This window comes from Neophocaena asiaeorientalis, unplaced genomic scaffold, assembly GCF_003031525.2.
Source record: "Neophocaena asiaeorientalis asiaeorientalis breed wild unplaced genomic scaffold, Neophocaena_asiaeorientalis_V1.1 scaffold134, whole genome shotgun sequence".
NCBI lineage: Eukaryota > Metazoa > Chordata > Mammalia > Artiodactyla > Phocoenidae > Neophocaena > Neophocaena asiaeorientalis.
This window is the reverse complement of record NW_020185339.1, coordinates 1,893,203-1,920,558: the sequence shown is the minus strand read 5'-3', so window position 1 is coordinate 1,920,558 and position 27,356 is coordinate 1,893,203. Positions and strand designations below refer to the sequence as shown.

Here is a 27,356-nt window from a genome sequence, read left to right as displayed (position 1 = left end):
TACGGGGCCTGAGATTGGTGTTAGCCAGGTATAGAGGGTGGATCGCCGCCAATCGGGAATTGGGGAGGCGGACTGTTGGTGTTTGCGTTGGAGTTCTTGTCTTAAGCGATGGAGGGCTTTTACGTTGTCTTCGACGAGTCCTGTTTCATTGATGTAATAGCAGCATTCCTCCTGTAGGAAGAGGCAGGCACCTCCTTTGTCGGCCGTCAGGAGATCCAGGGCTCATCGATTCTGGAGAGCGACTTGGGCTATGGAGGTGATTTGGCGCTGGAGAGAGGAGATGGAGCCGGCGGAGGCTTCAATGGCTATAGCTGGAGTTTATGTTCTAAGTCGCGGGATGTTGAAACGCTGTGTGTTAGAGCTCCCCCGCTAGGCCTGCAGCGACCAGGGAGGAGGCGAGAGAGATGCCTGCGACCAGAGGAAGAAAGATAGCTAGCTCTTTTTCGTCGGGTAAGGGGTGGCGTGATTAGCGAGGAAAATTCGGCTTGGCTATACAGTGTGAGTTGTGGGACGAGAGTAACGGGGATACATGGGAAGGGGGAGGAAGACTTGATCTCTTTTGTGAGGGAACCATTGCACCACAAAAACATACCTGGTGGTGCTTCAGCTGATGTGTTTACCGTGAGGGATGAGTTGCAAAGAAACCCAGTGTCAGCTAGACTTGGGCTGCTGCCGTAACAGATGGTGAGATTTTTTTGAATCAAGGAATATGGGGACTTTTAACGGGGAAAAAGGTGGGTTTTGGGAGGTGTGGGAAGTAGAATTGAAGGGCTGGTCGAGTGGGACAGCAGCCAAGGGTGGCCGGCCAGGCGAGGCACATAGAAAGCAGTCGGAGATGTTACCTGTTCCTGTGTGGTTGAGTATCTGTACTGCTTGACGGATGAGGGTCAACCAAGAAAAAGATCCTCTTTGTGTTCTGGGTGAGGTAGTTGGTGTCTTAGGGCTTGTTCTGTTTCCTGGATGGCAGTGGCTTGTTCGCTCAACTGTTGGATAACTTTGGGAATCAAACTGATACATGAGCGAAAGACTCTGATAGAGCCCACGGGGTAGGCATCAGTTGCCCATCGGTAGATCTTTCCTTGTACCCCTTTTACCCATCTTGTGTCCCAGGGATCTTTGATGTTGATGAATAATTGACATTTGTGGTGAGCAGGTGGGATTGTTGGAGAGAGCTCCTGGTATCTAGTTTTGCCACATGGATGTTACATGAGTGATAGGGGCACCCCCCATAGGTCTCATTCCACCATTGACAGTAGTCTCGGTTCTGATCATAAGTGAAGCAGACAGCGGGGGTGGACATCCCAGGTGAACACCTTCTATGTTAGAGATGGGGATCTGGACTTTTACCAAGGCCTGGCACCCATCTGGTGTGTAGGAATTCGGGGCCGTAGGCCTCCTTGTGGGGAGACGGATGCGCAGGTTTGGCAGGCCATGTGAGTCTTTGAGATGGCCTAAGTCCTGACAGATGAAAGAGGGGGGTCCAAAAAAACGGAACATTGCTTTTGGACGAATGTGTAAGGATTTATGGATGTCTGATAGGAGGCCGGCTGCTTGGGCCAGAGGTAGGGCAATTTTGTTGTCTATAAAAATCCATCCTTTGTTGTCTTTGTGTCCCCCTTTTGATAGTAAGGCAGGTTCCTCGTGCGGGGTATATGTGGGTTGGGTAGGACTGGTAAAAAATAGGAGTGGAGCTGGAGGATCCCCTTTTGTAAGCTCTCGGGCCACGGAATCGGCCTTCGAGTTACCTTGTGCTATTGGGTTGGATGGGAGTTGATGACCCCTGCAATGGATAATTGCTACTTCTTTAGGAAGCTGGAGGGCCTCCAGGAGTTTTGCAATGAGGGAAGCGTTGACCACTGGGGATCCCTTAGTGGTCAGAAATCCACGTTCCCTCCATAGTGCTGAGTGGCTGTGTGCAATGAGAAAGGCATATTTAGAGTCTGTGTAGATGTTAACCCTTTGGTCTTTGGAAAGGTTAAGCTCTCGTGTAAGTGCGATTAGCTCAGCCTTTTGGGAGGTCGTTCCTTCTGGGAGGCTGTTAGCCTCGATAATAGTTGAGATAGTTACCACCGCGTAGGCTGCCCGTCGGCGCCCGTCAGGACCGAGTATCGAAGTACAGTCCACAAAGAGAGTGAGGTCCGGATTTGAAAGAGGGGTGTCAAAGAGTCCCTCTCTTGGTGGTTTGAAGGCTTCTATGACATGAGGGCAGGAATGGGATGGAAAACCCCCCGTGCCAGAGATAGGCAGGAGGGAAACCGGGTTCGGGCGAGGGGAGAGATCAAGAGAAATAGCTGGGTTTTCAATGAATAGTAGGTGGAACTCCTGGATGCGGGAGGGGCGCAGGAGGGAGAGAGACTTGCTGCCTAGGAGGTCGACCAGCCGGTGGGAGGAAAACACGGTTAGTGGGTGGGCCAGAGTCAGTTTGAGTGTTTGGTCAGTTCGGCTGCCGCTGCTAGGGCCGAAGGCATGGCTGCCATCCCCGAATGGTTGGGTCTAGCTGTTTGGAGAGGTAAGCCACGGGGCGGTAGGAAGGCTCTACAGGCTGGGCAAGGAGTCCAGTGGCTATTCCGGCCCGTTCATCTACAAAAAGGTGAAAAGGTCGGTTTGGGTTAGGGCTAGAGGAAGCAGGTCGGGCCATGAGACACGGACCTCAAGGGACAGTTTGGTAAGATGGTCTTTTAAGATCCCATTGGCGCGTTCAACCTTACCGGATGATTGGGGGTGGTAGGGGATGTGGAGTTTCCAGGTGATCTGGAGAGCCTCTGATACCTGTTGAACCACCTGAGAGAAAAAGGCGGGTCCGTTATCCGACTGAATGGAGACCGGCAGACCAAATCGGGGGATGATGTGTTGAAGTAGGATGGTGGCGACTTCTCTGGCCCCTTTCTCTCGGACCAGTGAACCTCGTCCGGGAGCGCTCCCTAATAAAGCTCACTTGAAGCTTTCCTCTGTTTCGCGGTGCCGTTTGTTAAGATCCGACCTTACAGTAACAGATTTTCTTATTGTGTAAAAGAATACCAATGCATGATTAAAAAACAAAACTTTTCTTTGAATTGTAAATATCCACCTGAAATTGGCAAATTTACTGGTGGGGAAGATGAAAGGGAAACCTGTCTTTTATTTGTGGATTGATTATTCCTCTGTCGATGTCCAAGGGCAAAAATCAAGCAGAAGAAACAAGTTGCTATTTGCAAAGTGTTAAAACAACAGCCAGATTGTTTCTTCTTCACGTACTGTGCACAGTATGGGCTGGCACCCCTGTGGTAGCTTAGAAATCTCAAATGCTGTCAGGAAAAAACAAACGCAGCCCTGCAGGTAGAATTAAAGGATGGAAAAACAAACAAGGAGGAAGACGAAGAATTTATTGGCAGTTAACAAAAAATGATATATTTGCTAACAAAGTGGTGGAAACTGCTCAGAGAGGAGGGGGTTATCTCAGGAAATGTCTTTCTCCCATTTTGCTGTCTTTGTTCCTGCCTGTAGCATAGATGTTTATTTAATTACCAGTGCATTCTTTTAAGATGTAAAATTTCCTTTATGACCCTAAAGCCTGTATAGCCTGCATGATGGTGTTGACTTGAAGAGTTCATATATTACTTAGATACTTATTGAAAGAGTGTCTTAGGAAGCTTTTTCAGTGAAAACTGAGTGGTAGAAAATAAAATTTTTTAAAAATTTTCTTTTGTTACTAAACTAGTCTTAAGCTATTTACCTGGATTATGTGCAAGGCAAACACTTGTGGTAAACAGTCTGTTTCTCTCTCTCTCTCCCCATAAGAAATATTAAATTTCTGGAATTTTGGAGTCATTGTAATATCAATCACCGATATTGTATAGACAATTTTAGCATAAACACGTGTTTAAATTGTTCATGATACTCTGGTCACAGTGACTGAAAAGATAAACTAATTCACTCCAAAAAATGGAGTCCATTAGCCAGTTTTACTGACAACGTGTGTTGTTTGACTGAAATGACCAAATGACCAATTTTATCTTTTCTGTTGTTTGATTGGTTTTCTGCATTTCCTTGTTGTCTTTTCTTACTCAGTATAAATCAGATTTTATCCTGATCATTTTCATAGCATTTTTAGGGAGGTGGATTGGTGGTAAGAATCTGTCTATTCCTCTAAGAGTGCTCCAAACTGATTTTCACTTGTAGTAGTTTAGTGCGTCATGTGTTTTAACTTAATAACTGGAGATGGGGAAAGGATTGCTACTACTAAAACACATGAACTATAAATACTTACCTAGAAATTTCTTGGTAATGGACTCTTTTGCTAAATAATAAATTCCTCAGGAAGTAAAAGATACCATGTTAAAAAGTTTTAGCCACAGGGTGACTCATCTGGACTATGGGATAATCATTTATACTTGTATATCATTTAGACATTTAGAAAGAGTTCTTTCTAAATGAACTCATAAAAGATGATAGAAAAAATGGGGAAATGACTGTAAAGTTAATGAACTGGTTAACAATACATGTTCATATGCCAGTTCTGCTTGTGTTACCACAAGCGTAAGATTCTAAACTTAAGGACTTAGTGAAAGTTGTAATAGTTAGATTTCTGTGAATAAATGCACACCCTTCAATCCTCTATGACTATTTATTCTGTGAATAAATGCACACCCTTCAATCCTCTTCAACCACTAAATCAGGTATCAATAAAGGGAACCAGATCAGAGAAGGGAAGTAACTCAAATTATTTTATTATTTTACCGTGTATGCTTACTTCATTGTTTTAGCACAGTTGTCTTGAAACCTGAGGTTATCAAATGTTTCTGTGTTCAGCAGACTTTTCCTGATTATGCTTTTGACTAGTAAGTAGATGCTCAAAAAATTGTTCTTGAAATAATGAGTGAATGAATAAATGAAGCCTCTTAAACATCTTACGAAGAAAAAATGTATATATATCATTACATATGTCTGATATGTATTACATTATATACTATATATATTTGCTAGTGTCTAGTAATTTGAATTGACTTTATATTTTTGTATCTCTTTACTCATTTACATTCCTGTCATTTATGGACATAAGTCCCTCTGATTACTTATCCCCTTCAGAACTTAAATTCTTATTTGCTTTCCTCTATCCAAGGTTCATTCTTCCATTTCTAATTTTTCACACAACTCTATTGCTCCCATACATGTTTTACCTCTTCACAGAATGCTTCTCACATCCTTTCTCCTAGTTGACTTAATTTCCTTTGTGCATTGAAGACACTTGAGCGATACAGTCGTTTAAACTAAATGCTGCTCATTCTTCTACATGCCCATGTCTTTTTAGATTTACTATATTTTTTAGATCAATTAAGCATTCTTTAAATATTTTTGAGTAATTATAGAGGTTATCATTCTTCCATCTCTCTGTAAAAACCCATTCATTATTCCAGGCTAATGGAGTCCAGTTATCTCTCCTACTTTTAAACATGGCTCTTTTCTAGCATCAATTACTCCTCCATGTATATTAAGAATTTTGGCGATTTGCCTTAATCTCTCTTTTCATCCCTTCCCCTGGTTCAATATTCCTGTTGCTGGCCCAGCTGATGCCTTCAGAGTTTGCTATTCCATTCCAATTCATGTAAGCTATATGCTTCTACTCATTACATGGTCAGACCATAGATTTTTATATCATCTGAAATTCCAAACTTCTCCAATCTCTTCCATAACTAATCTTCCAAACACCTCATCAGAATCCTACCTTCCTCATTATATTATAGCCACTCTACCTCTTAAAAACTAGCTATATTTTTCCTTAGAGCACTTATCAATATTAAGAATTATACTATTTATTTGTTTGCTAAATAACTTTATTTCTCTCTTGAGAATGGAAACTCTTGGAGGATAGAAGTTTTGTCTTGTTCATAATACATGCCCCAAGTTTACAACAATGTACAATGTAGAGTGAGTGTTAGATAATATCTGTTGAATTGATGAGTGAATAAAATAATTCTAATGAATTAGGGAGTCATTTTTTTCCCTTAAAATATTATTGTATATCAGATTAACTATGTCTTTCCATCATATCTACAAGATGGTTTCCCTGAAACCATCTCAGAAGCATGCACATTTTGGGGTAAATATTTCCTTTAGAGTAAGTTTACAAATAATGAACTATAGTAAATTAGGCATATTATCTTTTATGATGGAGTGACACTTTTGTAGACCTGTCTACTTACTTTGATCACCCTCTGTAGGAAGACTGCAAACATTAAAGTGCCAAAAGAACAACACATTTAGTTCTTTGTGACCAAAAGTATTTTTTTGTAGAATTTGTTTAAAAGACATTTTGGAGCAATCATATATATACATATATATGTATATATATGTGTGTGTATATATATGTATATATATATATATATGAGAAAAATTTAAAACAAAGCCTAGATCAATAATATATGAAAACTTCTTTTACATTTTACCCAGAAACAAGAACTCCGTCTAATGCATTTTATTTGGGGTCATCAATATAGGTTGCTTTATTTCCTTCCTTTTGCATGTTAGGATGTAACTCTACTTAAAAGGAAAGAAAGCACAATTGTAAACTGAGAATTAAGCAATGATATAAGCTTTCTATCAGTGCTGCTGTTACTTATTTACAAAGTATTATGTAGAATGTAATTGAGAGGGGTAACATTGTGTTAATCTTTGCATCCCTCCAAAAGCAAAACACTGTGTCTAACATTTGGCAGGAAACAGTGCTTGTAAGATGATCAATCAGATTGATTATACTCTTGAGAGCTGGTATTTAATATGAATTTTTATTCATTTTCTGAAAATTAATTTTTGCTTTTTTGTTTGTCCTTTGTCATCATTAAAGCCTATGATAAATTATTATGTAATTATGATCAAGTAATACATAGCTGTAAATTCATAGTCTCATACGAAGAACATCTTGAAACCAGAATTTTAGGGCTAGATGGGCCATTAGAAATCAGCCATTCCAACCATTTTATTTTACAGATGGGCAAAAATGTTCCTGAGAGGTGAGTTGACTTGCCTGGGATTTTACAACTTTTTAAATTGGATTAGAATCTAGGTCACTCAGTGCTGAACTATTTCCATTTTATTAGATGTGCACCATAAAGCATATTCAGAAAATAATAAACCTATGTTGTGCAACATTCTCTGTGGCAGTGATTCCCAAAATTTTGATAACACACACTAATGAGCAATTTTGAGAATACTCTTAGTATACCTAAAATTGTTTAATAATAAATTACTTACTAAAGTACAATATACATAATTTCATAATAGAAATTTAAAAGAATAATATAGAGTAATAACATTTTAAAATAATTTCATTCATTTTTATTATTAACACAAACATCCTTTTTTGTTTTCATCCAACATTATTTTTAATAACATTGCAGAGAATATACTGTGTTTTAATATGCTTTATTATTTTTGAAAATCTTTGTTTAAATATCATTTAAAGTGATTTAAGAGTCAGGTTTTGAATTCAGTTTGATTCTTGGTTTTAATGGCTGTCATAGAAGTAGGACATTTAAATGGAAGAAATAGTGTACAAACTTCCAGTTTCAAAATGAATAAGTTCTGACAGTCTAAACTACAGCATGGTGACTATAGTTAATAATACTGTATTATCTGTTTGAAAGTCTCTAAGAGAATAGATTTAAATGTTTTCATCATACACATACATACACAAAGTGGTAATTATGTGAGGTGATGGAGCTGTTAACTAACCCTATTGTGGTAATCATTTTGCAATATATACATGTATCAAATCATCATGTTGTACACCTTAAACTTACACAATAATATATGCCAATTATATCTCAATAAAGCTCGAAAAAAATTTAAAAACACGTGTAAAGAAAAGAAGAAATAATTCATTGGCTGCAGCTAATACAACGTGATATTCACTTTTAAACTGCTTTCACTAATTATGCAAAGATTCCTAGACTGAATTCATTTTATAAATTCTAATCTCTCCCGGGAGTCAGTAATTCATTCTTGCAAACAAAATCTAGATTTCGAACAACTGGTGTAAATATCTAAAACCATTTCTTTGAATGAAAGTGTATAGACGTAAACTTTTCTTTTAACATATTGATATGCACACATTTTCACAGTAACTGCACATCAAGAGAGAGATTTCTAATTTTTTTTTTTCTCCAAAACGTGCTCTTCATAACATGAAGTTATTTTGGAAACTAATTGCTTTCTCACTCATTGTTAAAGTCACAAACACTCTATAAAAATGTTCATTGTAAATAACATACGAATTCACATTTCAAAAGCCTTCTAGATAATTGCAACATTTTGGGCAGCTTCTTGTCTGATTTGATTCAATTATCATTATTTATCTTTCAGTGTGGCTGATGAGGAGCTGGTACTAGAGATTAGAAGATTTAGTCTGCCATTCTTTATTCAGTTTTACCTCTTCCCCATATTACCAATCCATGATTTTTTACAAAAATAGTCTGTAGTTTTGTACCCATTTAATGAGGATTAGTTTACTTACAACTGGATAATATAATACACAGATCTCCTTCTTGGTTACCCGTCCACTGAAATATGATACTCTCTGTTGAAAGCAAAAGGATGAGTGGGACCACTATGTCAAACTCTCCATTGTGGAACTTCTACTCTTTCTTTGGGAGAGAAATCCCACATGACGTGAACTTATCTGAATTACATAATCTGATATAGACTGAGTGAGGACATCAGTATGAAATCATATTAATAGCTAAGTACCAGTAAATATTGGTTTTTCTCATTCTTTAAATTGAAAGTGTTAAATAGAGATTCCAATGTTTTTTTTTCTGTCATTCTAATAGATTATTTTGCATACACAGATGGGTGCCTTCACCCCCTCTTTACAGATAACTATCTTTTGTGAGGCTGTTTACCTGGTTTGCCTAATATTAAAACTGGAATCAAGACTGTAACAGTCTAGAGAGAGTTTGCTCTGAGTAGGTACCTATCCAGTTATAACTATGATTATCTCTATTGAAGTTCAGTCTTGAATTCTCTTTGGGAGTTGCCTATTTTGCTGATGCTTTGAGTGTCCTGCTTTGATTTGTGCTAGGATACTATTTTCTTGAATTGAGATTAAGTTACTATTTACAAAATAATTAAGCTTTTGACATTTGTAATTGCTCAGAGTTTGTTTCATTGATACTTAGATGCACTTTCCACAATATGGTCAGCAAAATACCCATTTCTAGTTGTTTCTTAAGGGATTGCTTTCTTTCTTTGCCATTATTTTGTAGCTAGTCTCTCCGCTGTGAATACTCTGTGAGCTGCTTGAGATTATGTGATCTGAAAGGTGATTAGCTCAGATTGAATGAAATGCTAATAATATGACACTCCCTCTGTAGCTGTACTATGTACATGTCATTTAGGATAATTTAAAAAAATTTTAAACACTTAAAAATTGCAATATACATATTTTCCATTTTCCCTTATGTAAAACTGAAAGTTATTATACTAAACCTTTGGTTAGAAGAGATTTTCTGTATAATAATGTAGATCATTTGGGTATCGGCTTCAACTGTCTCATAGTTTATTGCATTAGTATTCCAGAGGGTGTATTCCTACCTTGTGACACATACATACAAATAAATTTAAAACAGGGCACAGACTCAAATGTAAGAGCAAAAACTATAAAATTCTTGGAAAAACAATAGGTGTGAATCTTCACGACCTTGGATTAGGTAATGGTTTTTTTTTTTTTTTTTTTGCGGTACGCGGACCTCTCACTGCTGTGGCCTCTCCCATTGCAGAGCACAGGCTCCGGACGCACAGGCCCAGCGAGCCCGCTCCGCGGCATGTGGGATCTTCCTGGACCGGGGCACGAACCCGTGTCCCCTGCATCGGCAGGCGGACTCCCAACCACTGCGCCACCAGGGAAGCCCCTAGGTAATGGTTTTTAAAATGTGCAACTAAATCACTTCTCAGCCTTTGGTTAAGATCAAGTGTAAAATATAACAGCTAAAGCATAAACAATTGAAAAATAGATAAATTGGATTTCCTAAAAATGAAAAACTTTTGTGCTTCAAAGGACATGATTAAGAAAATGAAAAGACAACCCACAGAGCGGGAGAAAATAATTTCATATCACATTTCTGACAAGGGTCTTTTACTCAGAATATATGAATACTATTAAATCAAAAAAGCTTAATAAAAATGGACAATCTAAATAAACCTTTTTTTCCCGAATAAGATATGCAAATGGCCAATAGCACATGAAAAGATGCTCAACATCATTATTCATCAGGGACGTGTCTATCAAAACCACCATAAAATATCACTTCACACCCACTAAGATGGCTATAGTTAAAGAAAAAAAAGAAAGGAAATAACAAATATTGGCGAAGATGTATAGAAATGGGGACTCTTGTACACTGCTAGTGGGTAAAATAGTGTAGCACCTTTGGAAGACAGTTTGGCAAATCCTTAGAAAGTTAAGCATAGAGTTATCATTTGACTCGGCAATTCTCCAAAAGAATCGCCAATAAATATTCACAGAAATACTAAGACACAAATATTCATACTATTATATATGAGTGCCAAAACGTGGAAATAACCCAAATGTTCAACTGATGAATGAATGAACATAATGTGATCTATCCATACAGTTGACCTGAACAACACGAGGTCAATCCGTGTATTGCTCACAGTTAGCCCTTCATTACCACTGTTCCTCTGCATCCACAGATTCAACCCACCATGGACTGTGTAGTACTATAGTCTTTACAAATACCTGCATATGAGTGGGCCCACACAGTTCAAAGTTCAGCTGTAATGGAATATTATTCAGCAATAAAAAGGAATGAAATACTGAGACATTCAACAACATGGATAAATCTTGAGAATTGATGAAAACTATCTCTTCTCTCCCCAGAAAAAAAAAATTTTCCAAATATACAGACACAAAAACTTTACCACACATTTCTGGGCGTTCATGAGCTTCCTTAAACACTTCATGAACTCTTAAGGCTCATTGACTCTAAGCTAAGAATCCCTGGTTGGCAAGATGCTGGCTGAAACGATATGATCATAAATAATTCTGGCACCTATCTTTATAGTAGTTACAACATTTGAGTGATATTAACAATCAAAACAGCTACAACAATAGCAACCACAAAAGTTGGCATTTATTGATAATTATATGTTGGGCACTGTACTTTATAAGCATTTTCTCATTTAATAATTCCTACTCTCTATCCCACAAGTTAATTGTAAAATATATAATGTGAACAAGGCATTGGAGTAGAAGTAAGGAGTTCCTGGTATCAGTTCAAACTGATTCTGCTATCAATTAACTTATATAACTTTGAGTAGTTACCGAGTTTCTGGATATCAGTCGCTTTATCTATAAAATGAAAGCATGGTTAGCATGTTATTCTTTTAATTTCCTTGCAAGCTATTGTATGTTATTCTAATTTAACTTAAATTTGTGTTTGTGTGTGTGTATAGTACAAACACACATGATATTTAAAGCAAGGGATTATTGTTAAAATACACTTAACAAATATATTACTTTCCAAATCAAGCTACTTTTCAGAGGATATTTTAGGGAGGGATACTAAAGATATCACACCTGTATGGGCTCCAGGGTCAGCACATTGTGGGGATTAGAGATGGTAGGAGTCCAAGATAAGAAAGTAGCTGCTTTGTAGGTCTAGTTTATTCTTCCACGAAAAATGTTTTCCCCAAGGTGGGAAACAATTAGTGCTAACCATTTGCTTAAGCACCAGAGGGACTCTGCAAAAGGATTAGCTCTAGAAAGTTTCAAAGGAAGCTTAAGTGACTTTTGAATATATTTATAGAATAAAAGCAAAATTTAAACTGGGCTATTCCCATAAAATCTTATTTTGTGAGTGAAAATTTGCCTTGACTAAGACTTTTGTGTCTTCCTTCTATCTGAAAGCTTCCTAAGTCACATGTTGAAGCAGAGACAAAATATCCAGCTGGAAAACTGGGTCCTCTCTATGGGCCCAGTTGGAGTAAAAGGAGAGTAGAATTCATGCCTAAAGAATAAAAAAGTCTCTCTGAACTAAATTTATTTCCTCTGACAATTGGACAGAAGTGCTCTGGAGGTCATGTTGCACCCAATCAGATATTTTGCTACTGAGATAGCAGTTACATGGTTAGAAATGGAGAAAGATGTGTCTGGATAATTGAAGAGTAGTTGTCAAGAAAGGGTCCAGAGAAAATTCAATTAGGAAATGGGGAAGAATATAAAGAGCTGAAGGAAAAAGGAAGAGAGATCAGAGACACTGGTAGTTTTTATTTAGGGAGTAAATTGTATCTTACACAGAGATTGAGGGAATAGTATAGTACTATAGAACATTTTAAATAGAAGATCTAACGAGCATAGTCTTTTTCTCTTTTGTTTACAAAAAAAGTTTTCCAGTTTTAAAGTATTCTTGTTTTTGAAATAAGAAAGTGTAAATGGAAGACCTCTTCCCTTGGCTTGATAAACTACTACTTCAAGTATTTCAAGACCCAACTTGTTTCCCTTTCCCCTGACTTTCCCCTCTCCTACTCCTGTATGCTTCTATTACAGGTGTATATTTCAACATTCTGTGTATATCTCTAGTATACCATATGTCACATTGTATTAGCAGTCATTTGCTTAACTGTAGGTTTCGTGTAACAGAATATGAGCCCTGTGAGAGAGGATCATGCTTGTTTTATGAGCACCTAGCCTGGGTCCTGGTGGAACTGCACAACTCAGACTGGGATTCAAACGCAATCGCACCACAGTTGGGACTCAAACGCACAATCTCAGGCTTAGGAGGGGACTCGAACCTGCAATCTCCCAGCAGAAACTGCACACCTGGTCACAGGACTTAATGAAGCTCAGGTTCTTTATGTCTCAGTACAGAAGGAGTTCAGCAAAAGGCAAAGTGATAGGTAAGAAGCAGATTTATTAATAAAGGATGCTTGTGAAGGATACAAGCAGGCAGGCAAGAGGGCTCTGCCCCAAGAGCTAAGTGGGAAAATAGGTTTATTTAGGGAGATACAAACTCCATAGAGTGTGGGCCATCTCAGAAGGCGAGAGGCCCTGAAATATGGGGTGGTTAGTTTTTATGGGCTGTGTAATTTCATAGGCTAATGAATGGGAGGGTTACTCCAACTATTTCGGAGAAGGGGTCGGAAATTTCCAGGAACTGGGCCACTGGCCACTTTTTGGCCTTTTATAGTCAACCTCAGATACACCTGTGGTGTATCACTTAGCATATGCTAATGTATTACAATGAGTGTATAATGAGGCTCAAGGCCAACTGGAAGTCGAATCTTCTGCCATCTTGGGCCTAATCGATTCTAACCAGTTTTTGTCATATCCTCAACAGCTGTGTCATTCTTTTCACGGTTGTGCACTGCCCCCTTCCCTCCTGTCTCACTGGCACATTGCAGTCAGCCAGTTGGCTAGATGGTTTAATGAAAATTCATAACCCATGGTCTTTAAATTTTAGGAACCACAATCTTGATAGTGACCGTAATGTGATTTTTGTCATCTCTTTAAAAAAAAGCTTTATGTTAATTCTGAGCCTCCCACAATTGCAGGTCTTCTAGAATTTCATCTTCTTTGGAGGCTGAGGTGGCTATTCTGCTCTTCTAAGAGGCAGCAGAAGCTTATATAGTCTAGAGAATAGGATGTCAAAGAGAAAAGAAAGTATGTATTTCAGAATTTTACAAAAAGGTGATTCACACAAAGTAAAGAAACTTAGTGAAGTCTCAGCAGGAGTAGGATGAGGATAGGCTGTGGGGATGAAAGGATATCACACAGATTCCAACTTGGAAATAGCATAACTCTGCTGGACTTGTGTGTTAAAAATGGGTCACCAACTGTCCTTCCCATTTTCACTTTCTTTGCCTGCCTTATGTATCAAGACAAGTGAAGATGCAAGGAAACTTTATAAATAGTCAGAAAGATTTGTTGTTGACCTAGATCATTGTGGTTCTTGTAGATCAGAAATAATAAAATCAAACCATAGGGGGCTTCCCTGGTGTCGCAGTGGTTGAGAGTCCGCCTGCCGATGCAGGGGACACGGGTTCGTGCCCCGGTCCGGGAGGATCCCACATGCCGCGGAGCGGCTGGGCCTGGGAGCCATGGCCGCTGAGCCTGCGCGTCCGGAGCCTGTGCTCTGCAACGGGAGAGGCCACAACAGTGAGAGGCCCACGTACCGCAAAAAAAAAAAAAAATCAAACCATAGGAGAACAGAGGAGAGTTTTCACTTGAAAACTTTAGTGAAAGGGAGAGAGACATAGGAGAGCAGAATGGTTGGGTCAAGAAAACGATATTCTTACTCATAACTGAGAAAATGCTTTCACGTTTGAAACTCCCATGAAGAGACCCATACAGGTAGTAAAAAGTGAGCAGGGAGATAATCAAAACTGAAACTTTTGGAAATTAATTTTTTTTCAGAAAATATATTTATCTTGTAAGATGAAATAGTCTTGTGATAACTAAGACCTATGTCAGTGGTTATCGACTTTACCAATAGTCATTATGACTTCCACTTGTTCTTTCCTCCATTGACCTTATATTTTGAAAAAAGAAATTGCTAGTTCAATTACATTTATTAATAATCATTTCTCAATATATATTATAATAAAAGGCAGTTGCTAATCAGAGCTTCTCATGAGCAGGAAAAGCAGCATCACACCAATTTATTAAGAATTCAACAGAAAATAAATTTAAATTCTGGTTAGCTTGTGCATTGTGATCTTAGATAACACATATTTTATTCAACTTTTAAATGTTACTGAAATGTACAGCAGAAACTAACACAACATTGTAAAGCAATTATGCTCCAATAACGATACAAAAAATAATAATAAATAAATAAATGTTACTGAAAGTAGTTTATATAGAGGAGCAAAATTTGCCACTCCAAAATGTGTCTCTTTGACATGAGGATTAGTTTAGGCTGATCATTTCTAAGAAGCAGAAGACTCAGGAAGTTTTTCTTGATACCCCCCCCTTAACTGCTTAAAAGAATTTTTATAAGGGATCTGTCGCCAGAGTAGAACTATCACAGAGGTATCTACAAAGAATATGGGTAAGATGTGGTAGGGGAAACTGCCAGGACCTAGGGAACAGAGTTCATGCTATATCCCATTGTCTCTGCATGGCGCAGCAAACATTTGTTTACCAAATACTTGCTTTTCCATCACCCTGTGAATTGTCCTCCTTTTTAAAGTCCCAAACCACTACCCCTCACTTCCTCTTTTGTCTTTAGCCGAAGATGGTATTTAAAGTGAGGGTCTTGGCCCTTTGGTGAGTTACTCAGTTTTCTTGGGTCTCTCTCATGTATACATATTGTTAAACTTCTATTGATTTTCTCCTGTTAATCTATCTCATGTCAAATTAATTCATAGGCAAGATAGAAGAACTTAAAAGGGTAGAGGAAAATTTCTTTCTTTCTGTCTGACACAATATCCGTTGCTTCCTTTTTGTGGAGTTTCTCAACAATGAGACTTTTGATATTCGTGGTCTCAGAATTACTTATTGTGGGGGACTGTGCTGTGCATTGTAGGATGTTAAGTGCCGTTGCTGGGCTCTACTCAGTAGATGCCAGTAGCGCCCTCTAGTGGTGACAATCAAAAATAACTCCAGGCATTGCCAAATAATCCCTAGGGTACTAGTAAAACTGGCCCTAGTTGAGATTTGACAGAGAGAGGTCTGGGGTCCTGGTTTGAGAACCAGAAACAAATAGCACATAGAACCAAATAGTGCAGCTAAAGGAGGAATAGAGGAGATTGCCAGAGGGAACTGTCCGTTTTCTTTCACAGAAAGCCAACCCTGGTTATAAGAAGATTCCCAAGCTGGACTGTTATATTTCTGGTATCTGAACTGGGGTGTACTCTGCATAGCATCAATTCACATAAATTCAAAGTAAGATCACACACATTGGAAAGTACGGAGGATACCTCTTTGAGATCCTCCAAACTGATCGCTTAATTCAGGAAGAAGCGATTACAAAGAAAAAAGTAGGCGACTATGGATTCATCAGTTCAGATCGTTTCTAATTTAGTGGAAAGTGCTATCACAGTTTTGCAAAGGCAGAGGACTAATAAGAGTTCCCAAGCTTTACAGTCCTGTTAGGAACAAACTTTAAATTTCTTGATGTGCTGTCTAAATGTTAAAAAAAAAAAAAAAAGGCCTTTTGCAATAATGTGTGTTGGGAATTTTCTTTCATTCCATCACTTTCTGAATTTGAGGGTTGAATTCTAATCAAAATCTTTCCTCCCATATGGTTCTGTTATACAATATAGATATTGTTTAGCAATTTTTAAGTCTTTAGCTACAATTATGGTGACTGGGCAGACTTAATAGTGGTTGTCAATGCCCAATTGTATTTTTTGCTACAATTTTCTGCAGAATTAAATATTGAGGCTTGGTCTAAGACAAGCTATAAATTAAAACTGAATTTGAAATTTTGTTCATAATTGCTATCATTCTATCAGCTGAGGAGTGAATTACTGGGGAGTGTGACCCTAGCTAGGTTTGGACATGGAGCAGCCCATCTGTCACAAATGGGAAAACTGGCTTAAGCACCACATTACCTGAGACAAAGTAACTAGGAGTGGTCTCGGACTATGTGGTTAGGCCATTAGTTTTAAGGTACATTGAGGGAAACTGGAATTGTCTAAGAAGAATGAACTCAAGGCTCTGACACCATAATTTCCATATACAGGAATGGGGAAGAGAAGGACGTGGTTAGCTCAGCACCACTGAAGTCTCTTTTTACATAATAAAGGAAGAGTGCATTCTAGTGTTACTAGCAAAGTAGTTTACTACTAATGCTACTACTATTAACTACTATTACTACTATTACTGCTACCACTATTATTACTACTAATAACAAGAAGAGCAGTAGTTTTAATCAATTTAGAAGCATCTACTCTATGCCAATGCTTGACATTCAAAATCATTATTTCAAATCCTCCCAACAAACTGTAAACTTGCACTATTTCCAATCTCAAGAGGAAGAAATTGAATTTTGGAGAAATTACTGTCCTCAAGTCAAATTATGTGGTAGAGCCTGGATTGACCAAGTTTGATTACCTCCAAACCCCATGTTTTTTTTTTTGTTTTTGTTTCTTTGGTTGCTTTAAATACATTGCACAGAATCTATAATAAAGTTCCTGTGATGAAGACAAGAAAGGAACCAAGAAGAATGCCAAAGAACTAGCCTGCACCCCTGGCATTTCACAGAGGATCACTAATCTGCTGTTCCAGTCTACCTACCCAGCTGAATACTTGGGTGGAGGAGTTTTTTCTTTCCTTTACTTGTCTCTACTTGTTATATGCCCTTTTCCCTAAGCGCATTCATTCCTGGCAATGAGATCATACAGATAATTCAACTTTGTGATATTTTATTTAGGTTTGAGAGACCAACTGTTTGCTAGTCCGTTGTTCATTTCCTGTTTACACTTAGAGACTGATATTACCACATACATTAATGAGAAAGCTTGGAATTTTAAACCTGTTCTATTCAGTTCTAAAAATGAAATTTGGAGTCCCAATGGAAAAATGACAATCATCCTCAACCTCAGTAGGTGCAAATTTCTATTTTTAAATATAATCTTTGCCCCATTACAGCATAGTGAGGGAATAGTCAGTTTTGAAGAGAATGCGGGTCATAAGCACCGTTTTTCTAATAAATGTATTCCTCTCTAAAGCAGAAAGATCATCTAAATGATAAATCCAACTGGTACATGATTTTGGTGAAATTAGCCAAAAATAAAGTCTTCTGAGATAATTGACAATAACTCTTTGTTATTTTTGCGGCTTTGTATATTTATGCATTGTCCTTCTCTGACAATTTTGAAGCTAAGGCCAATTAATATTCATTTTTAAATGTTCAAGCTCATATTTTCTTTAAAAATTTTTTTTCTATTTCTTTAATTAATTAATGTTTTTGGGCTGTGTTGGGTCTTCATTGCTGCACACGGGCTTTCTCTAGTTGCGGTGGGCGAGTGGGGGCTACTCTTCGTTGCGGTGCGCAGGCTTCTCATTGCGGTGGCTTCTCTTGTTGTAGGAGCACGGGCTCTAGGGGTGCAGGCTTCAGTAGTTGCAGCACGCAGGCTCAGTAGTTGTGGCGCGCAGGCTTAGTTGCTCCGCAGCATGTGGGATCTTCCCGGACCAGGGCACGAACCCGTGTCCCCTGCACTGGCAGGCAGATTCTTAACCAGTGCACCACTGGGGAAGCTCCAAGCTCATATTTTCTTATATTTACTTTTGTAATATTCAACATTTCTTATTGTGATAAATGTACAACCCTGCATATACATGTATAATTTTATATTTATTTTACTTGTTGATTTTTGTCCATGATAAACATAAAAGGCACTATGTAAAGGTGGAAGGAAGAATATACCAGTAAACTATCATTTATGTAGCAATGTCTAGGAAGTGGCTACAATGTCCCCGGCGAGGTGCTGTGAATAGCAACAGCAATCCGGTTCCTGCTTTCATGGGACATTGGTTGGGGGAGCAGCATATATGTACATTTCTTTGGATTTGTTTCTTCTACCTCTCTTTCCTGGTCTATCTATGCTTCTGGAATACTCTGAAAGAGCAGAAGTCTCAGAGTCAGACGGAATTGTATTCAACCTAGCTAGTTCTGAGCTTGCTCTGAACCTCACTTTTCCCATTTGTAAAATGGGGGTGATGATACCTTCTAGTCGTCAGATTACATGCAATACTATATATAAAGAATGCAGCATAGTGCCAGACAGGGAGGCACTTAATATTAGCTTTTATTACCACCATCTCTGTTTCTTTCTAATATCTACCTCCCTGCCATTGCATGCTATCCTCTGTGGAACTCTTGTCTGTGAAGTCTTAAGAGATAAGTACCTGTGGATTCTAGGACTACGGATCCTAGCACTGAGATCCAAGGACTTTGGATTAGGAAACCAAGTGGCTTGGCTCAAAGATCACAAACAGGAAGATCAGATCATACCTAGGGACTGAGGATCCTCAGCACGACGAGGCATTTAGGTTTACTACTTTATGGAGGTATAGTTTTCCATCTATGTTTTAAAGATACAGGCATACCTTATTCTAATGCACTTTGCTTTGTTGTGCTTCATAGGTCCTGCATGGTTTTTTACAAATTGAAGGTTTGTGGCAACCCTGCATCCAGCAAGTGTTAATTTTCCAACAGCATTTGCTCATTTCATGACTCTGTTTCACATTCTGGTGATTCTTGCAATATTTCAAACTTTTTCATTATTATGATATTTGTTATGGTGATCTGTGATCAGCGATTTTGATGTTATTGTAATTGTTTTGGGGCCCCACTAACTGTGCTATATATTGACAAACTTAATTGATAAATGTGTAGGTTCCACTGACCAGCCCTTCCCAGTCTCTCTCCCTCTCTTCAGGCCTCTCTATTCCCTGAGATGCAATAATATTGAAATTAGGTCAGTTGATAAGCCTGCAATGGCTTCTAAGTGTTCAAGTGAAAGGAAGAGTCGTACATCTCTCACTTTAAATAAAAATTTAGGAATGATTATGCTTAATGAGGAAGGCATGTCGAAAGCTGAGGTAGGCCAGAGCTGGACCTCTTGCACCAAACAGTTAGCCAAGTTGTGAATGCAAAGGAAAAGTTCTTGAAGGAAATTGAAATTGCTACTCCAGTGAACACACAAATGGTAAGAAAGCAAAACAGCATTACTGTGGATGTGGAGAAAGTTGTAGTGATCTGGATAGAAGATCAAACCAACCACAATATTCTCTTAAGGCAAAGCCTAATCCAGAGCAAGGCCCGAACTCTCTTCAATTCCATGAAGGCCAAGAGAGGTGAGGAAGCTGCAGAAGAAAAGTTCAAAGCCTGCAGAGGTGGGCTCATGAGGTTTAAGGAAAGAAGCTGTTTCCATAACATCCAAGTGCAAGGTGAAGTAGCAAGTGCTGATGTAGAAGCTGCAGCAAGTTATCCAAAAGATCTACCTAAGATCATTAACGAAGGTGGCTACACTAAACAGCAGATTTTCAATGTAGATGAAATGCCTTATATTGGAAGAAGATGCCATCTAGGACTTTCATAGCTAGAGAGGAGAAGTCAATGCCTGGCTTCAAAGCTTCAAAGGACAGGTTAACTCTCTTGTTAGGGCCTAATGCAGCTGGTGACTTTAAGTTGAAACCAGTGCTTATTTACCATTCCCCAAATCCTAGAGCCTTTAAGAATTTTGCTAAATCTGCTCTGTCTGTGCTCTCTAAATGGAATAATAAAGTCTGAATGATAACACATCTGTTTACAGCATGGTTTACTGAATATTTTAAACCCACCATTGAGACCTACTGTTCAGAAAAAAACATTTCTTTCAAAATATTAATGCTCTTTGACAGTGCACCTGGTTACTTAAGAGCTCTGATAGAAACATATGATGAAATTCATGTTGTTTTCATGCCTGCATTCTGCAGTCCATGGATCAAGGAATAATTCTGACTTTCAAGTCTTGTTATTTAAGGCTAACATTTTCTAAGGCTATAGCTGTTATAGATAGTGACTCCAAGAAATTCAAGTGACTCATTTTATTGTGATATTTGCTTTGTTGTGGTAGTCTGGACTCAAACCCACAGTATCTGAGGTATGCCTGTATTAGTAAATTGCAGTCATTATTAAGCAAAACATACATAGCTAATGGCAAGAGAAGAACCATTAATCAAAAAAAAATATTATGTGACTAAATACCTAGCTCTAATAGGACCCAAAGTTTTTTTCCTCCTCAGTTAGTTTTTTGGGTGATGGTAGTAGACATCAGAAAGCCATATATATTTGGCAAACAGTTTATGCTCAATATATATTTACTAAACAAGCAAATGAACAACCAAAAAAAGAAGTGAATGAATAACTCTGCCCTTGATTAAATAAAATTGTGAAAGACGCCCTTAGAACAAGTGGTTTACAAGAAGTAGGCAAACCAGTTAACAGTTTTGAAGTTTATTGATACTGGTGAAGATTAGAAACGTGTACTAGTTCTGCTTAAGTTAAACCTTTTGAAACATACATGTTGGTTTTCAGAGCTTTCAACCCAAGAGCACAGAGGCAGTAATCTTTCTGTAGAGAAAAAATTTAACTACCTTACTCAATTAAAAATTTTCAGAGATATACTGTACCAAATCCCATATTCTAATCTACAATGACACTGTAATACCTGAATGAACTAACAGAATTTCCTTCTATTAACATGCAGTCCTTGTTTGAAAACATTAATCAGAAAAACATGCTACCTTATAAAAAGAAGCATTATCCTTTGGTTTAGGAAGTTCTCCAAACATGATTAATTCATAGAAATCTTTTAAAATGTTATGTTGCTTTGTCATTCAGTTTGTGATAAAAAGGTTCTTGTTGAAATTTATCCTGGTTAAAAGTCATTTTCTCATGAAAGATAATTGAGAAATGGCCAATATCCCCTCATTCCATGATCTCATCGAAGTTCAGATTATGTTCAGCGTAGTGTTTCATTTAGTTGGATAATGATTTAGGAAAAAAAAAAAAAGCATTTGTGCGAACACATATAAAATTAGAGACTTCTAGGGAACCTACAGAACACCTAGTCCAAACCTGCATTTCAGGAACTAGAATATTGAAAAAGAGGAAGAGGTGTTTGGCTCCAGATTGGCTCAAGGTGTTTGGCTCCAGGTTGTTCACTTTGATTGGCAAAGCACTGTTTTTAATAGAATCATGATGCTTTATCCTGAGGGTAACTTCTCTTTCAGGTAAACAAGTTTATGTCAGTTTACACATGTTCTTAACCTTGAGGTTGGCATATTTTTTTAAGTGTATTTACTTTCTCTTAGTTAATTAATTGGCCTGCCTGTTTTTCCGTGACCTATGAACGTCCTTACAAGAAATGTTTTAAAGAAGAAACTGTGAAATAGAGATAGGTATCAAATGTTGGCTCTTCTCCCAAATAACTATCAGTTGATTGTTTTTTAGCACTGACCTATGCTTTATTCTACCCCTAGTAACTATTCCTAAGGCCCTCCTCTGTTCTTCCCTAAAATACCATGAAAAACTAATGCAATGACAAGATAGCACTGGGTTTTTGTTTTGTTTGTTTTGTTTGTTTTGGTGCATTTATCCTTTAAAATTCTCCCAATATTTCATCTATACCCAAGGTTTTTTACTTTCCTTAATGGCCATTGAATAGAAGTATAAATACTTTTTTTCCTATTGATCCATCAATATGGATATGTGTATAATCTTTCCATATGCAGACCCTCCCTTTAGAGAAACAGCAACATGTAGTAGATAAAATAATTTATGTGCCTGGTAACCAAAGAAGTCATACAGTGGGAAATTGGGTGATAAACATTAGTAGATACTACCTTACTCAGATAATTGAGCCTCTTTGCCTGTTGCAGTACCTGACAATTTTGTTCACAATGATAATAGATGGAAACTTAGTTTATTTTTGTTAGAAATAGTCACTTCTTTCAGTGATGTCATTTATGGCAAATTGTGGTAGAGCAATAAAACAAAATAACAGAAACATTAAATTGTTGCTTGTCTTTATCACAAACAGTAAAATCCCACAACAGTCATGTTTCTCTTATTCCTTATCACTGCGTCTAGAGAGGTCCTATTTTGGCATTTATTTCTTAGGTTTTACTTATGATTTTCTTCTGGAACATTCTTCCTTTAAAAAAAAACTCTATGTAGCATAGTACCTGCCGTCTGAATGTTCTTGGCTTCAGGGTCCTCATCTGTAAAATTAATGAGAGGATATTCAGACTTCTTTAAGGTCACTTCCAATACTAAAAATCAGATTCTGTTATTTACTTATACCACATGAAACAGTTCCTCCCTGTTGAAACAGATGTATTTGTATGTAAGTGATCAGAAGTCCTAACCACAACGTACCTATTTATTCATTCAAATTTTAGCCAGTGTGTACTACTTGCCTGATAACTTGCACTCACTGATACAAATCAAGGATTGCAAACCATGGTCCCCAGACTACACGTGACCTGCCACCAATTTTTGTGAATAAATCTCTTTAGAACATAGCCACACCGTATTGGTTGCCTCGGTCTGTGGCTGCTTTCATTTTACAGTGCAGAGTTGACTAGTTATGAAAGAGCATATTGCCCGCGAAACCCCAAATATTTACTATTAGGCCTTTTACAGAAAAAGTCTGCAAAACAAAAATATTCTTTTTTTTACTCATTTTATTAACTCTGTTACAGATTTTTACTGATTGAGCTAAAATAAGGATTTTTGTTGTTGGTACTGTTCTCGGGTTTGTGTCTGTGTATGTGTGTGTATTTGGTCTTCCTGACAGTAAATTGTACCTTTGTTTTGTTCATTTTTCAATCTATTACTCCGTTCCATGTGAATATTTCTATTGATTTTACATTAAGTAAACAACTGGTGACTTGTCATTTCACTTAAAGGCTAGTAAAGGATAATGGTCCCTATGCTATTTAAAGGTGACAGAAATAGCTTAAATACAAATTGTATTTTTGTTCATGAAAAAACACTGTCAGTGAATTGAAGAGCCATTTCCAAGTTCTGTCACTATACTCGGTTGCATTGGAATATTTCCTTTTTGTGATGATCAGAAAAGAATATGCAAGTCATAATCTGTCACAGATTATTTTATATTTGATATTTATAGAATTTTGGGTAGATTGAAAAGTAAATCCCATTTGACAAAATAGAGGATTTTTCAGACTGCTCTTTTTCTCTAAAATGACCTTTTTATTTAAGGGTCGTTTTCGGTTTTATCCTTGATTTTGTCCTTCCATAAAGCATGATGGGGAGAGGGGAAGATGGGGAAAAAGAGAAAACTGCAGAAGCCGTAATAGTCAGAGGCACGTGAAGAAAGGGCCTTGTTTCAGTTAACATTTAGACCTGCTTCATGGTTCCTCATCGTCTCTTCAGGAAATTAGCCTTAATACAATTTTTTACAATTTTGACTCTATTATATGAGAGGATGATTAATGAAGATGACCTTTACCCTGATTGCTGTGCTCTTTAGAAAGATATTCTCCACGAAGAGCTCGCGTTTCTAAGCTCCAGATGGAGAGGACATTCTTTGGGGAAAAAATACAGTTGAACTCTGTTTCACTAACCACATTTTCACGTACAGATTCCTATCATGGCCTTCTTGTCAGACTCACAGAAGAGAGAGATTTTCTTTGAAGTACAGTACTCATCAGTTTCTGAGCCCTGAATTATATGACCTCCTTCTCTTTTGCTTAAAGTTCATTGAAGATGCTAACATTCTGCCTTACATTAAACTGAATTGTTTGAAAAATTCCAGGAAACTTTTGTTGGAAAAGGTTCAAAGCTTCCAATTGTGGCTTAAATTGGTGATTCAGAACATGAATATCTAAAAGCAGTCAGGGTTTGCATCCCATAAATTTGCCTTTCGGGTCTCACAAGCAGGAGGACTATGCAGTCTTTCAGGAATTCTGAGATCCTTGTCCTTTGGAAGTGACATTCGGCCATTTTTGCTCATCAGTATCTGCATAAAACACCTTAGATCTGTTCCGGAGTTATTGGAAGCTAAATGGACAGGAAATAGTGCTAACCTAATTGCTGTATAATTCTGTAGATTCAGAAGGCATCGTTGATTTTGTCCCAGGGGACGAGGAAAGGGGGAACTTGTCTGAATTTCTTCCCTGGAGAAGCAGATACTCTGGTTGCTGGGCGTGGACTAGATTTGTTTGTTAATTATAAATTGAGTTTCTCATACACATCAGACACTGTATTTGTTCTCATGGAGCTCAGAGTCTAAGTGAGGCCCAGAGGCATTGTCTGAGCTACCATGTAGGGAGGAGAGATCCACAGGACTGACTTGAAGGCCCTAGACTATGATAGCCAGTAGAATCTAAAAGGTAGTTTTGAGGGAACAAATCTGAAAATGAAATTTGATGCAGGTAGTCCAATGAGGCATCATTCCAAAAGGACAAGGCAGAAGCTAGGTATGAGCTCACAGATCTAGACCAGAGTTATCAGGCAGACACAAGAGGCTTTGTGTTGGATGATTTGATGGAGAGCTTGGACGGGGCTGGGCAGAGGGGCAGGGGGTTTATTCAGAACACTGAGCTATCTAGGCAGAACTCACCTTCTAATTAATGCAGAATAATCCTGGGGAAGAGCCTCTGAAATAAAGAGCAGACACAATCACAGAAAACTTGAAGGAAATGGTTTTATTACTTTTAAGTATGTCTTTGTTGTAGTATCTAGGACATCAGTAAACCCTTAGGAATGGTCTTAAGAATAGGTGCCATGGATTTGTAATTAGAGCATAATGTGATTTCATATTCTTTATTGCTTCTAACGTACTTTAAAATAGTTTTTCCCTACTCAGGTAAAATGTTTTTCCTTGCAATTGCATTTAGGCTGTTGCTTAGTTAAGCCTTTCTCTATGCGTTGTGAAAAATCAACTTTCTTTCTGTTAGTGCTATAATTACATGGTCACAAATCTCAGATTTCTAGAGTCCAAAATGAACCTTTCTTAGAAACATTCGTTTGTCACTCTACATTAGGAGAAATGACAACTTTTTCTTTTTCATTCTACTCATTGTTAGTTACATCTGGGACTTTATCTCACTGGACTGTAAAGTTATACATCAGCAAGAACTAACGTATCAAAATAAATTTTGGAAGATCCTACACTGAGTGTTGTGGGTCTGCTGAGAATATAAAGAGATTCAAAGAAAAGACCTGTCTTCTTAAGGAGGTGAATGAATTTCCTCAAATATATTTTAATATTTCTAGCACCTGGATGAGTCTTTGGTTACAGAAGAATGTTGCCAGTCACAATTAAATCTTTTTTAATCCTTTAAATTTGTCAGTTAATTGATGATGTGCCTTACAACTGAGGGTGTTTGGGAAATAAGAAAACATGGCTTTTAAGATTCTCTGATTTTCTCATATTTCAGAGGTATCTGCTCTTTTGGATCTATCTAATTTCAGCCATATGTCTGATAAGCTTTCCCTTCTAACCCTAGTAAAATAATACGCTTCTATTCACTTCTTCTTTTGCCCTTTTTAAAAAGACTTTTGCTTGGCAACTTTATCCTGTTACAATTCCTTTTCCTGTTTCTGACATAAACCATTACCATTTTCCTTAAGCTCTTCAATCCCTCCTTGAGCCTTCACTGTCAAAAGATGACCTTTTGGTCTTGATAGAATAAAATGGGCTTGCTCAAATTTTCTCCAAACTATACTTTACCAATTTTTACTTCTATTAGCCCTGTCTAAGAAAATGCTCTTTTCATCCACTCCCATCTCTTTTGTGGCTTTGCCCCATTACTGACTCCCTTTTTCTATAACATCTTCCATTTTCTTTGTATTGATTCCTTCTCTTCAGATTCTGACTATAACTGACTCTCTCATATAACACAAAATTATGCAAAATAAATTTTTTTCAAAAGAAAAAAAAAAACCCTTGACCTACATATGTTCACGAGTTTACTTTCCTTCTTACCTCTTAAAAATATCAAATTCACCATCACTGTTGACCACCTCAGTCCCTTAGTCATTCCTCAATGTATAGTAATCTGAATATACCTTTCCGTTGAAATTGCCCTCAGTGGTCAACAGCTCTGCTCTAGTTACAACATCTAATGATCTTTTCTTAAAATTTATCCTTTTGACATGTATAGAATTTATAATGATGACTCCCCTCAGGCAACTGCTACTCCTATTTCTCATAATAATTTATTCTCAGCATCCTCAACATACTGTTTTGAATCTGTTCTAAACTGTTGGTATTTCCCAGGTTACCACATCATTCTTCATCTCATTTTGCTTTCTAATTTCCTTCCCACCCATTACTAACTCAGTATATCAAATCAACAGTGAGCCCTCCTAATTCTACCTTAGAATGTCTTTTCCCAGTCTATCCTCTTCTTTCCATTCTTATTACCAAATCTTCAGTTCAGTTTCTCATTGCCATAAAAAACATATTTGAATTCCTTAACCTGTCCTATTTCTAACCTGTCCTATTTCAAATCCTATTTCAAACTGATCTTTTCAGTGTATTCTCTTGATGCTTTCCGACCATTCTTGCCACTGTGTGTCATATATCATCTTCTGAATAATAATTTAAGGAATAAGATGTTGATGAAAAGCTTACTACTTGTATGTTTTGATCATTTTCTTTCTTCTGATTTCAGTGCCTGTCTTTCCTTTATGGCCTGGTAAAATTCTACCCAGTTATAAATCCCTATACATGTGTCCTCTTCTTTGTGAAAACTTCCCTACTTTTGTGCTCAGGCAGAAATAATCCCTCCCTTCTCCATATCTCAGCTGTGGCTACTTAGCTTTTTTTTTTTTTTTTTTTTTTTTTTTTTTTTTTTTTTGTGGTTGGGGGGCCTCCCCTTTTTGTGGCCC

General features: G+C 37.6%; 1 protein-coding gene across 1 annotated transcript in view; it reads left to right on the top strand.

Moving 5' to 3' along the window:
- Positions 1-27,356, top strand: part of TMTC2 (transmembrane O-mannosyltransferase targeting cadherins 2) — a 769,790-nt gene that overhangs the window by 457,488 nt on the left and 284,946 nt on the right. The window lies entirely within an intron of this gene.